The following is a 12,997-nucleotide window of genomic DNA, read 5'->3' as shown; positions in this document are numbered from 1 at the left end:
ATCTACATAGTGAGTTCCAGGCCAGCTGGGGCTACAGGGAAACCCTGTCTCAAAAAGACCAAAAAAACAAAAAACAAAAACAAAAAAAAGGACATTAGAGGTGCAGAAACATGGGACACTGGCTAAGAAAAGCTGCAGGGACCAGGTAGAGCTTGCCTGAGGGGGCCATGTGTACTGCAGACTACAGAGATGGAGGGGCAGGGCTACCCAAGGTGGTTGGAAAACAGATGATGCCATCACAAGCTCCATATGCTAGACATGGAGATTCAGGGGTTAGTGTTTGCCATGATGAGTTTTGGTCCAATCTTTCCTTGCCATCTCCCTGTTCCCTCACTTTTGCAATGGTAATATTTATACCTGCTTAAGAACCTTGGACTCTTTTTTTTTTTGTATTTTTGAGACATGGTTTCCCTGTAGTCCCAGCCGACCTGGAACTCGGTATGTAGACCAGGCTAGCCTAGAACTCACAGAGATTTGCCTGCTTCCACCTCCCAGTGCTGGGATTAAAGGCATGTGCCACCACGCCAGGCCTGTACCTTGTGCTCTTATAGGAAATCTTTTACCTTGTAGTCCAGGCAGCACAGAATGGAAGGTAAATGCTTCCCTTTTACTAGTAGCCTAAAATTTTACACCAGATACCGAACAAGATTGTAACATAATTTCTATACTTTTCATCAAATCTGTTCTTTGACAATTTCATATATGTCTAAAGTGCATTCTGTTTACTGTAACCCCATCCTCACTAAACTCCCTCCTTCCCCTGTTACTCCCCCTCCTCCCTACTAGTCCCGTTCCCACATTAGAGTCTTTGCTGCTGCTGTTGTTTAATGATCCCATTTAGTTCAGCTATCTTTTTATTCTGTAAAAAATCTGTTTCTTCATAAACACTATGGTGTCTTATGACTCTTGTGAAATCACTTGCTAGAACTAGATATGTCCCAGGATTCTTGCCCCCCCCCAATGTTCAGTTTCCTTTAATGATCCCCATCTCCCTGAAGGGTGGGTGTAGGCAGTTAGGCAAAGGCAAAGCTCTTCCCTTGAAGAGCTTGCCTTGATTGATGACTTTGCCCACATGCTGGAATGCCCCCTCCCAGGAAAAGTACTCTTGAACCAGAATCCTGGTCTCCTCTCTGCTAGGATCCAGTTTCCACCATGTATATGGAGCTGCTGTTGTTGGTTCCAAAGATGATAACAGTGGCAAAGGCATTCTTCCTCAATTCCTTCCAGTCCAATCGCTGGAACATTCCAGTGATGAGGTTGCAACTCATGAAGGTCTGAGTGAGCTCTTCAGGGAAGCAGTACTCAGCATACCACAGAGACCAGCCATTCTTATCAAAGTGCTTCCCAAAATATGGCAGTGCCACAGACAGGGTGTCCTCATTGGAGTACTTACATTTAAATTCATTCAGCACAAAGGTACTCTTGGGCAGGTGAGCGAAGGGGTCCTTGGCCTTGGGCTCAGCAGCCAGTGGCTACTCACATTCATCCATTTCCTCAGGAGCTGGGGCAGCTGCGTTCTCTTTTCCTTCAGCCTGGGGCTCCTGCTTCTCCTCCCATGAACCCTTTTCTTTCCATGGGGTATCCTTTTTAGGCAGACTCTCTGCAAATTTCCTAGCATCAAACTGGGTCATCTTCTCACACAGCTTCACCTCCCCCAAGACAGCCTTGAACTGCGACTGATTAATGCAGGTGAGGAACCAGTTGTTGGTATTGGGGAAGGCCTGGCGAAAAGGAGGCTCCAAGAGCTGTTTATAGAGCCACAACAGGGTGCAGACAACTGTGATATCAGCCAGTCACTTGTTCGCCCACCAGAAAAGTCCTTGTCTTAAAGTGAGCGTCCAGAAGCCCCAGAATTCACCTCACCTCCTCCTTTGCATTTTCAGTGGCCTGTGTGTTGTGGTGCATGATGCCCAGGGTCGGGAAAACCCAGATGCTGGCTTGGAGGTATGATGTCACTATCGGCGAGGCTCACCCACTGCACAACCTGGGCTGCTGCCTCTGGAGTGCTTCCCTTGCAGCTCATCATTGCTCACATAGTGGGCGATGGCATTGCTCTCAAACACACAGAATCCATCGTCCCCCTCAAATGCTGGAACCTTGCCTGCAGGAAATTTGCCGAGAAATTCGGGGGTGCGGTTGGTTTGGCCAGAGTGGAAGTGGGGTGGTGCAGGAGAGCATGCGGACCTAAGCCCCGCTGTACTGAGCAATGAGAACCTTCAAAGCCCTCCAGTTTTCAGGATATGTGTGCAGGGTCCCAGCCCCTGTTCTCATTCCACAGAGAAAGGGGGTGGGGCTGTCGGTGCTGTATCAATGTAAGCTGGCAGGGAGCCCAGGATTCTTACAGTACTGGGTTAACCAAAGTAGGATTTGAACTCCAGGAATATACATGACTAGTGAGCTTTTATATGACGCCACATAAAGTGTTACCATTTTTCTGTATTTTGGCAAACTATGTTTATTATAGAAAACTTTACAAAGTATAGCAAAAGATTATACTAGTGCTACTAGAATTAGTAATCCTAAGAAAACAGTTTACGTACTTTAATAAACAGAATCTTTATGAAAGACACATCTCTCTGCCTCCTTAAAAAAGAAGAAGTATTAGCACATCTTTATATGTATGTGATTGACTGTATATCAGAAAATCAAAATTTAATGGCCATATAGTATTCCATTGAACACATGAAGTGTTATTTATTTCTACCAGTTCATATTCTGCTAGCTTTTTTATGCCTAAATACTTTTAATACTTGAGTATCCATCCCCAGAGAATAAGAACATGATGTAAATACATTATTGCACCAAAAAGATGAAGATACAATAGTATTATCTGTGATGTAGTCCATATTTAAAGTTTTCTATTTTTCCCACAATGTCTTATATTGACTCACTATGTGACCAGGCTGGCCTTGAACTCACAAAGATCAGCTTGCCTCTGCCTCCTGAGTGCTGGGATCAAAGGCATGTGCCACCACGCCTGGCCACTTAACTTTGTATTCTGAAAGTAATATATAAACTAGATGTTGTGGCTCACACCTGTAATTCCTGTACTCAGGAGGCTGAGACAGGAGGATTGCTATGAGTTGAAGCTAATCTGGTCTACATAGTGAGTTTTAGGCCACCTGGGCCATGGAGTGAGACCCTATCTCAAGGAAATAAACAGCCAGGTGTGGTGGCACACATCTTTAATCCCAGCACTCAGGAGTCAGAGACAGGCTGATCTTTGTGAGTTCAAGGCCAGCCTGGTCTACATAGTGAATTCAAGGCCAGCCTGGTCTACATAGTGAATTCCAGGCCAGCTAGGGCTACATGGAGACCCTGTATCAAAATAAAAAAACCAAACCAAACAAAACAAGCAAAAACAAAACTAGAAAAAGTAAAACACGCACTCAGAATACTAAAAGGAAACAAGGAACAAAAAGGTGTAAGATTGAAAAGTAAAAGGCACTAACTACTCTGCTCCCCTCAGAGAAACTTTTATAATTGCACATTCTTTGGAAAATTCATATTTACTGGATTATGTTTGTTTCCTGGAACATCCTCTCTAAGAAGAGCCAAGAATGAGGGCCAAAACAAGATGGCTCAGCTTGCCTGAGGTGCCTGTTGTCACTGAGTTTCATCACTGAGACCCACATAGAAGAAGAGAGAACCAGTGCCCTCAGGTTGTCCTCTGACGTTCACATGTGAGCCATGGTATGCACATATACACAAAACAAATTAAAAAATATTTTAAAAATTTGTTTTTATGTGTATGTATGTAAATGCACCACATATGTGATGCCTGTGGGGGCCAGAAAAGAGTGTTGGATTCCCTGGAACTGGAGCTAAAGATGGTTCTGAGTTGTCATGTGGTTGCTGAGAACTGAACCCAGGTCCTCAGTGCTCTTAACTACTGAGCCATCTCTCTTAACCCCTGAGCCATCTCTCTAGACTCAAAACAAAATTTTAAAAATATTTATTTATTTTTATTTTGTATGTATGAGTATTTTGCCAGCATGTATGTATCTGCACTATGTGTGCCTGGTGCCTGAGAAGGTCAAAGTGGGCATCAGATTCCCTAGAATTTGAATTACAGATAGTTGTTAGCTGCCATATGGGTTTTGGGAACCAAACCTGGATATTCTGTAAGAACATCCAGTTCTCTTAACTGCTAAGCCATCTCTTTAGCCCCAAACAAAATAAATTTTAAAAAAGAATTAAGTTGAGTTAATATAGAGAAGTATTAGAGAGTTTAGTACATTAAATATATTAAATATATTAAAATTAATCAGTTATACACTTATGGGGATTATCTAGACAATACATTAAAGATTCCATTTATGCACTACCTCCACATGACCCTGAAAAAAACCCCTGAAAAATACTTAAGAATAACTTTAATTAGAAATGTTCATAAAGACTGAGTGTTGTCAAAAGATTTATTCAATCCAAATTATAAGTTTAAGAGATTTCAAGGAAGGGCCATTCTTACACAATAAGAAGGTTAAACATCTGAGAACACACAGATTCTGAAAACAAAAGGAAGAATGATAAGGGGAATATGCCTTTTAATGTTCCGTGTGTTATGTACTTAAACTAAAACAAATTCTAGATGAGTTTAGTATTGAAATGTAAAACACAAAAGGTACTAGAAGAAAAGATAAGCAAATATTAGTTATAGGCTTGGGATAGGGAAAGTGTGTCTAAATGTACCACCAGAGCCCTGATAAAAGTTAAGGATAAAATAACCTACAAAGAGATAAAACGATAAACAGTACACTGTGAGAAAAATCAGCAGTATATGTGAGGAAGGATGTGTGTTTTCCATGAGAGGCCTTACTGGGAGGCCTGAATTTTAAATTATGTTTTTCATTGTTTGAATATTTCTATAGGTGGTAGTTCTTTGTAAGTGCTACTAAGTGCTTTGTAACTTTGCACTTTGTAAATTCTATTTATTGTATTGCATTCTTTGAATGGGAATTTTAACTATTCAAATAATAGAGTGCTCCAGCCTCTCAAGTACTGGGATTATTTATGGTCATGCACCACATGTCTGGCTCTAACCACTTTTATCAGCTTTTAGTGGGAGTGTAAATTGCTCTACTTTTTCTAAGGTCAGTTGGGCACTATTTATCAGGGTTTGCAGTGTTTGTACTTTGTGACCAAGTAATTCTACTTCTAAGAACTTTAAGATAAAGATCATATAAAAGGGTACTCACTGCCAGACTTGGTGGCCCATGCCTTTAATCCCAGCACTCTGGAGGCAGAGGGAGGCAGATCATTGTGAGTTCAAGGCCAGCCTGGTTTACATAGTGAGTTCCAGGCCAGCTAGGGCTACAGAGAGACCCTGTCTCAAAAAAAAAAAAAAAAAAAAAAAAAAAAAAAACCCAAACCAAACCAAAAAAAGGATACTCACTAAGACAATGTTTGGAGTAGGACAGAACTGAAAATAACCTAAATGTTAATCAAAAAGGAATTAGTCCAATAAAATAGGGGCCTGTCCCTCAGATGGAGTATTATATAACAAACAGTTCTTTGCAGTACTGGGGATTGAACTCAGGACCTTGTTCATGCTAGGCAAGTACTCTAACTCTGAGCTATAGTTCCTGCTCTCATACAGCAATTTTATAAAATGGTTTTGTTCTTTTTCTATGGTGCTGGAGAGCAAACTTGAGGCCTCATATCACATGCTAGACAGGCACTCTTACCACTGAGCTGAAGCCCCAACCTACTTTCATTTTGTTTGGTAGAATTTTACATGTATGTCTCTTGAGGGTAGGGAGATTTGTATCCCAGGTTAGCTCAAACTCAATATATATCTACAGATGACCTTGAACTTCTGATTATCTTGCCTCTACCTACCAGGTACTGGGATTACAGATGTGTGCTACTGTCCCTGACTGAATTCTCTATGTCATGATACAGAATATACCAAATACCTTGTGTAAAGAGAGAAGAAAGAGGAAAATGGAAGTCTGAAAATGCACTAGGAATAATAAAAGTTTTCATTGTGGACTAGGAAGATGGCTCAGTGGGTAAAGGCACTCTTTGCCAATCTTTGATGACCTGAGTTTGATTCCCAGAACTCACATGGTAGAAGGAAAGATCCTGCAGGTTGTCCTCTGACCTCCACACCCATACTATGGCATTTGTGCAAACACACACAATAAATAAAGAAATGTAAAATAAAGTAATTTTAAAGTTTTTATTGCATCTTTAGACTATAATGTAGGAATGGATTTTTTCACTTTTTCTGATTGTCTTAAAGTTATCTTAAGTGGCATCACATGCTAGGTAGTGTACATAAAAAGTATCTTATAATGGGTACTTTAAATGTTATAAGAATGTTACGCTACAGCTACTATGTTTCTTGCTAATGGGTTGAGGATATTGCACTAACAGATTTTTTTTTCTTTGGAAACAGTGTTACCTCATAGGCCTCAGAAATGACAGGGTAGATTTGCAGGATTGGGGCCTTTTGAGTAGAAAGCATGGCCATGATCTATCAGTTTGATCACCTTTAAGGAGTTGAAATGACCCCAATATCTTAGTTAGCAAGGCAGCATGATGTCACTAGTTCTTTTCTCCATGGTAGATATATTGGTATTTGTTGATGTTGTTGAGTAAAAAGAATTTTTTGAACTCCAAACCATCATATTCTAATGTCAGATCTTCATTTAACACACAAAGAATTTGCAGGGTTTAGTGTAACTTATTTGTAGCTTGTTCCTAACTTGATATACTGCATGCATTCCTAGTTTGGAAGAGGACTTAATTCAATTTAGTTATGAAATTCTTTGTCTTAAATCCACCATCCACTGTAAAAGTTAAATTAGAATGTGAGGTATTTTCTTATCCATAAGACTCTCAGACAGTTGAGGAACTGGTTTGTTCCTTTTTCTGTGACACTTCCTGATTACAGTTGGATTTTCCATTGCTTTTAAAACTAATTGTAATATTTGTTACTTCTGCTTGTTTTAAAGTTTCCTATAATTGAGGAAAACTGTATTTCAAATTTTCTGTTTTCTGTTATAAATTTAAGATGAAAGAACCTTACACAGGGACTGGGGATACAGCTCAATTTGTAGTGTGCTTGCCTAGGATGCACCCTGGGTTAGATCCCCAACACCACATAAAGCCCCAGGATTTGGGAGGTGGAGACAGGAGGATCAGGAATTTCAAGGTCATCCTTAGATGTGTGGGGAGTTTGCAGCCAGCCTGGCCTACTTAAGACCCTGACTCTAAAACAAAGAATGTTATACATTCAAAGATTTAATGCATCACATGGTTGTTTTAGTGCTTAGCACTGTTTTAGTCTAGCACTAAAAAAAATCCTTTTATGATACATGATCCTTTCCGTGTGTGTGTGTCTGTGTGTCTGTGTGTCTGTGTGTGTGTGTGTGTACACATAGATACCTGTGTGTATGTACATTTGTGCATATAGAGCCCAGAAGTTGATGTTGGGTGACTTCTTCAATTGCTTTCCATCTTAATTTTTGAGACAGGATCTCTCTCTGATTTGGAGCTCCCCAAGGTAGATTTACTGGTCAGAGAGCACCGTGTATCCTTCTGTCTCTTCCTCCCTAAGCACTGGGATAACAGGTGCACATTGCTGATGGATCTGACCTTTTATGTAGGAGCAGAGGATCAAACTAAGACCCTCATGCTTTTGAGGCAAACAGTTTATTAATTGATCCATCTCCCCAGCCCCTTTTTGGATTTTTGTTTGGTCTTTTTGAGACAGTATCTCCCTATATCCCTGTTACTATGTAGACCAGGTTGGCCTCGATCTCACAGAGATCCACCTGCCTCTGCCTCCCAAGTGCTGGGATTAAAGGTGTGCACCACCACACCTGGCCCTTTTTGGCTTTTTGAAATAAAGTTTCATGTAGCCCTGGCTGACCTTGAGCTTACTGTATAGTGAAGACTGGCTTTACACTCTGATCCTCCCGCCTACTTGCCAGCCTGCTGGGATTGGGAGGATGTGCCACCATGCCCAACTACTCTTTTTTCTTTATTTTCCATAGTCTTTCTTTGTAAAAAGGAGATGCATGTGATCTACTAACTGTATTTGTAAAAACCCTGTCTGTAAGTGTTTAAAGCTGCAGAAGAAAATAAAATGCATCTAGTTCAAGAAAAGAAAATGGCCAGCTTTAGCTTTTTTATTTACCTTTTCAGAATACTGGGGGAAAACACGCTTACTTGAATGAAACTATAGTAATACAGAAGTATATAAAGTAAAAAGAGGAAAGTCATCCCCTGATAGGGTAATAAACTGCTACAGTTTATTGTCCTTCAGACTCTTCAATTCACAGATGTGCTTGCTGCTCTGTTGCTACCAAACTGATTGAGATCATTGTATTTTACTGCTATGTCATATTTTCTAGTATGAATATATCAATTTCTTTCTTTCTTTCTTTCTTTCTTTCTTTCTTTCGTTCTTTCGTTCTTTCGTTCTTTCGTTCTTTCGTTCTTTCTTTTTTGAGACAGGGTCTCACTGTGTAGTCCTGGTTGGTGTAGAACTTGCTGTGTAGATTTGGTTGACCTTGAAATCACAGAGATCAGCTTGCCTCTGCCTCCTGAGTGATGGGACTAATGGTGTATACAGGTACGGCTTCCCCCGTTTTTGGTCTTTTTGAGACGGGTCTCCCTGTAGCTCCAACTGGCTTGTAGACCAGGCTGGCCTTGAACTCCCAGAGTCTGCCTGCTTCTGCCTCCCAAATGCTGGGATCAAAGGCATGTGCTACCAAGCCCGGCTATTCAAAAGGGCAGGTTTGGTTATTTTATACTGATGTCACCAATGTTAATATTTCTTGGGATCTCAGGAAGATTCATATTCTTTATAGCTGAAACAATACGGGCTAGAGCTCCTGCTAAGCCAGCCTCAGATTTCTCCAGTTTATTTTGTACACCAATTTGTGTAACAATCCCATTCATGTTGGTCTCCAGTACCGTTCCCCCATCACCATTTCTGCAAGAATATTATGAACCTTGTCTACACGGAATATTAAATCCAGTTCACAGACATTTTCAAAACATTTGTCTAATGTTTCCAGAAATACTTGAATTAGATCTACAATGCCAAGTTCACTTTCTGAGGAGTCCACACAGAAGACAAAATATATATTCCATAATGTCTATAAATCAGTTTGTTGTCATATCCTCCAATTAATAATCCTCTTTCTAGGAAATAACATTTTCATCTCGCTTAGACACCAAGTGGAATGTCTCCCTGATGATCTGCTGCTGTGTATCTTCACTGTAGGGCTGGTAGAACTTGGAAAGCCATGGCTTCCCATGGATGTTGAAGATGAGGATGGCCTTGATTATGGCTGGGCCGGCTGACTGGGTGGGAGCTGGGGCCAGGGCAGAGGTGGGTGTCCAAGCCTCCTATTTTCTTATATTTTTAAATGGTTGACATTTAAAGAGCCTCCAAGTTCTTGTTCTTCCCCACCCTCTTTTGAGACAGAGTCTCCTTGTGTAGTCCAGGCTGGGTTGAACTGAAGATCTTCCTGCCTGGAATTACAAGCATTGGTCACCATACTCAGCTACTTTCCAAGTTTTAACTAACTTAAATATGCTTTTACTTATCACTTTTACACATCTAGGCAAGTAGCTTTGTAGGTTAGATTCTTTTCAATAAAATTTTGGGATCATGTACATATCATATGCTTTTACATATAATATTGCCTATCAAAAAACCATAGTGATTTATACTTTGTTAACAGTATGATAAAATATTTCTCTGTACTGTAGACTACATTAGTAGCTGGACACATCAGTCTTTTAAGTTCTTACCAATTTGATAAGAAAAAACCCATGATGTCAGTATTTATTTTGTATTTACCATAATATTTATTCCAGTTTTTTGGAAACAGTGTCTCATTATGTTTCCCACGTTAACCTTGAACTTAAAATTCTCTTGTTGAAGCCTATAGAGTGCTGGGATTGCAACAGATGTATGCCACCACTCCAAATTTGTATTATTTATTTATTTATTTATTATTTATTGTCTTTTTGAGACAGGGTCTCCCTACAGCCCCAGTTGGCCTTGATAGCCTTGAACTCACAGAGATCTGCCTGCTTCTGGGATTAAAGCGTGTGCTACCACACCCAGCCCTCCAAATTTGTATTTTTAACTAATTTGAACATCTTTTCTTGGAGCAGCCAAATCGTATGTCTAATAAAAGGGTTGTAAATGACAACATACAATAGAAGTCTTCAGTGAGAAAAATATATATGCTTTAGAGGAAAGTATGTAGTCACTTATGCTTCTTTTCTTGCACATGCCTGAAGTGAAGTGTTAATGTATGAATTGATCATCCTTTCAAGCACATGTGCAGTCCCAACTGATAGGCTCCAGTATGTGTTGGGTACCCAGCCAACTGGCTCTTCCCTAGAATGGTTTCTTGTTATCTGGCTGAATAGGCCACTGCTCAAGTCTGCCAGTGAGCATGACTTAGCTTTATGACAGTTATGCCATTCGTGATAGCAGGCTAATGTAGGGTAATTATTTTTGACTATAAATTTTTCTTAACCTGTATTTTAGATAACTGAGTATTTAATGTCAATCTGTTGTGACAACTCTCTCTGTTGTGTTTGTAGGCCACTGTCCCTTAGTACTGTGTACTTAATTGTACTTAACTGGCCAGAACTGCAGAGCTAAGTATTAGCAGAAGGGTAATTTGCTAAATTATCTCAGTAGGTCAACACTGAAATGATAAGTCGTAAGTGACTAGGATATGCTATCACAAGCTAAAACTTAAAAAGGTGCACAGCTTCCTGAGTGGTTTCAGTGTCTTTGGATGAGGGATTTTTATTTGTTGACTTTTATTAAGACTATGTTTAAAGGACCATTGAGATGGCGCAGCAGGTAAAAAACACCTGCCACCAAGCCTGATGAACTGAGTTTGATCCCTGGGATTAGTATAGTGGAAGGAGAGAACTCCAGCAAGCTGTCTTCTGACCTCTAAACACATGCTGTGGCACACGTTTTACACACACATGCGCACACACACACACACACACAATGTTACTAAAACTATTAAAGACCTATGTTAAGAACCTATATTATATTTCTATGGCTATAGATTAAGCATCTTTCAGAATTTCAAATAGGTTTTTTATTTTTACTCCTAAATTCCATTTATGAATTCATACAAAATATTCCAGATAGTGAATTTTGGGGGGGTATTTTTTAAAAATTGTTTAATAACCACATAATTAGAAGAAGCATTTCATTACAACAGCATTGACATATTCAGTAACAGTTTCCAGAGCTAGGATGCATCTCTTTCAAAATTGGCTGTAAAATTTTAGGTTTACAGTTGAATTAATACAGTTATACAATATTGTGCTCAGTATAAACTGTATAAGACATAACATTAAGTGAGGCTTTAACCTTTAAAATAGATCTCCAAAGCCGGGCGTGGTGGCTCATGCCTTTAATCTCAACACTCGGGAGGCTGAGGCAGGTGGATCTCTGTGAGTTCAAGGCCAGCCTAGTCTACACAGCAAGTTCCAGACCAGTTGGGGCTACAGAAAGACCCTGTCTCAAAAAGGTATTTAAAAAAAAAAAAAGATCTTACGGGCTGAGGCTGAGTGGTAAGAAGTATATCTGATTATTACTAGTCACAGTCAGTTACTTTCTGAGCTCCTTGGCATCTGAGCGTAGATATGAAGTCATCAGGTAGATTTCAATCATAATGTTTTTCACATGTACTAATTATTAAGGAGCAAATTTATATGATTTGAAAAATTATTTTTAAAATTTTTTTTAAAAAATGTAATAACCACATGATTAGAAGAAGCATTTCATTACAGCTTTAACATATTCAGTAACACACTCCAGAGCAAGACTACATCTCTTTCAATAGTGGCTGTAAATTTTTAGGTTCACAATTGAATTAGTACAGTTATACAACATTGAACTCAGTATAAGCCCTGTAAGACATAAAATTGAATAAGTTTTTAACCTTTAAAAAAAGATCTCCATCATTTTATTTTTATTTTATGTGTATGTGTTTATTGCCTGCATGTATATATGTGCAAATGGTACCTCATGCAGTTTTCCTTCGATTTCCTTGGTGGCCAAAAATATTGAGTCCTTTTTGTGTATTTTCATAATTCACTTATATATTTTTATTTTTGGGATATTTATTTTGTCTATTTTCCATTGAAGAATTTTGTCTTTTTTTACTGTATTCTGGGGGTTGGGCGTGTATGCTAGGATAAATCCTTTGTCGAAGACACGTGGATCAAGAACATTTTCCCCAGCCAAATGTCATCTTTTTGATTTGTTCATTTGAGGTGAATTGAGTTTATTTATTCATTTTGCAGTGTTTGTGGGTGACAGGTTTAAGTTTAATGCTTTCTAATTGTTCAGTGTTTCTCTTACGACCATGATTTTCTGCCCTGTTGATGAAATGGTTTGCAAAGATATTCTACTAATTTTTTCAGATGTCTTGAAGTTTTAATTTACTATCAACAAAAAGTATATCTTTCACCCCAAACCATCCTATTCAACTGTACATCCATTTCCCATATGGCACCCTCCCATAGCCTCCCTCCCCCCACTATAGCCCTTATACTCTGTTATCCCTGCTACTGTCTGCTATGTTGTCGGCACCCCCAGCCATTTCCCACTACTTGTCCTTCTGGTGAATCTAGTCAGCCTATCTAGAGGTCTTTGTTTTAGGAAGGTCGCTGTTCCTCATCTAGCAGCAATCAGCTGTGAATATTCCTTTAGATAAGATTGGGGTCTGCTGTTCATTTACCCAGTTCTATGGCTGGGTTACTATCTGGGAGTCCCTTGGGCCACCCTGGCCAGCAACTGAAAAGAAGGTATCTCCTATCTGGCATTGTTGCTTGTTATGTAGCCTTTAGCTATACATATGGACTCTTAAAAAATGATATTGGCCCCTTTTATCTTTGTTTATAATTTCCTTTTGGGTGTTTAAGGCCATACAGTTGGCCCAAATAAACCAATTTATTTTTACTCTTAAGGTCATTGGAGGAG

General features: G+C 39.5%; 1 protein-coding gene and 2 pseudogenes across 1 annotated transcript in view; 1 reads left to right on the top strand and 2 right to left on the bottom strand.

Moving 5' to 3' along the window:
- The window catches only part of Atp7a (ATPase copper transporting alpha), a 153,652-nt gene that overhangs the window by 34,494 nt on the left and 106,161 nt on the right, over positions 1 to 12,997 (top strand). The window lies entirely within an intron of this gene.
- On the bottom strand, positions 965 to 2,271 carry LOC103737853 (annotated as a pseudogene).
- LOC103737852 overlaps positions 8,740 to 12,997 on the bottom strand; it is a 14,295-nt pseudogene continuing 10,037 nt past the window's right edge.

The sequence above is a fragment of the Nannospalax galili genome, unplaced genomic scaffold (assembly GCF_000622305.1).
Source record: "Nannospalax galili isolate Female #2095 unplaced genomic scaffold, S.galili_v1.0 scaffold238, whole genome shotgun sequence".
Taxonomy (NCBI): Eukaryota; Metazoa; Chordata; class Mammalia; order Rodentia; family Spalacidae; genus Nannospalax; species Nannospalax galili.
Note: the sequence above shows the minus strand (reverse complement) of the source record. Positions and strands in the feature narration are given on the sequence as shown.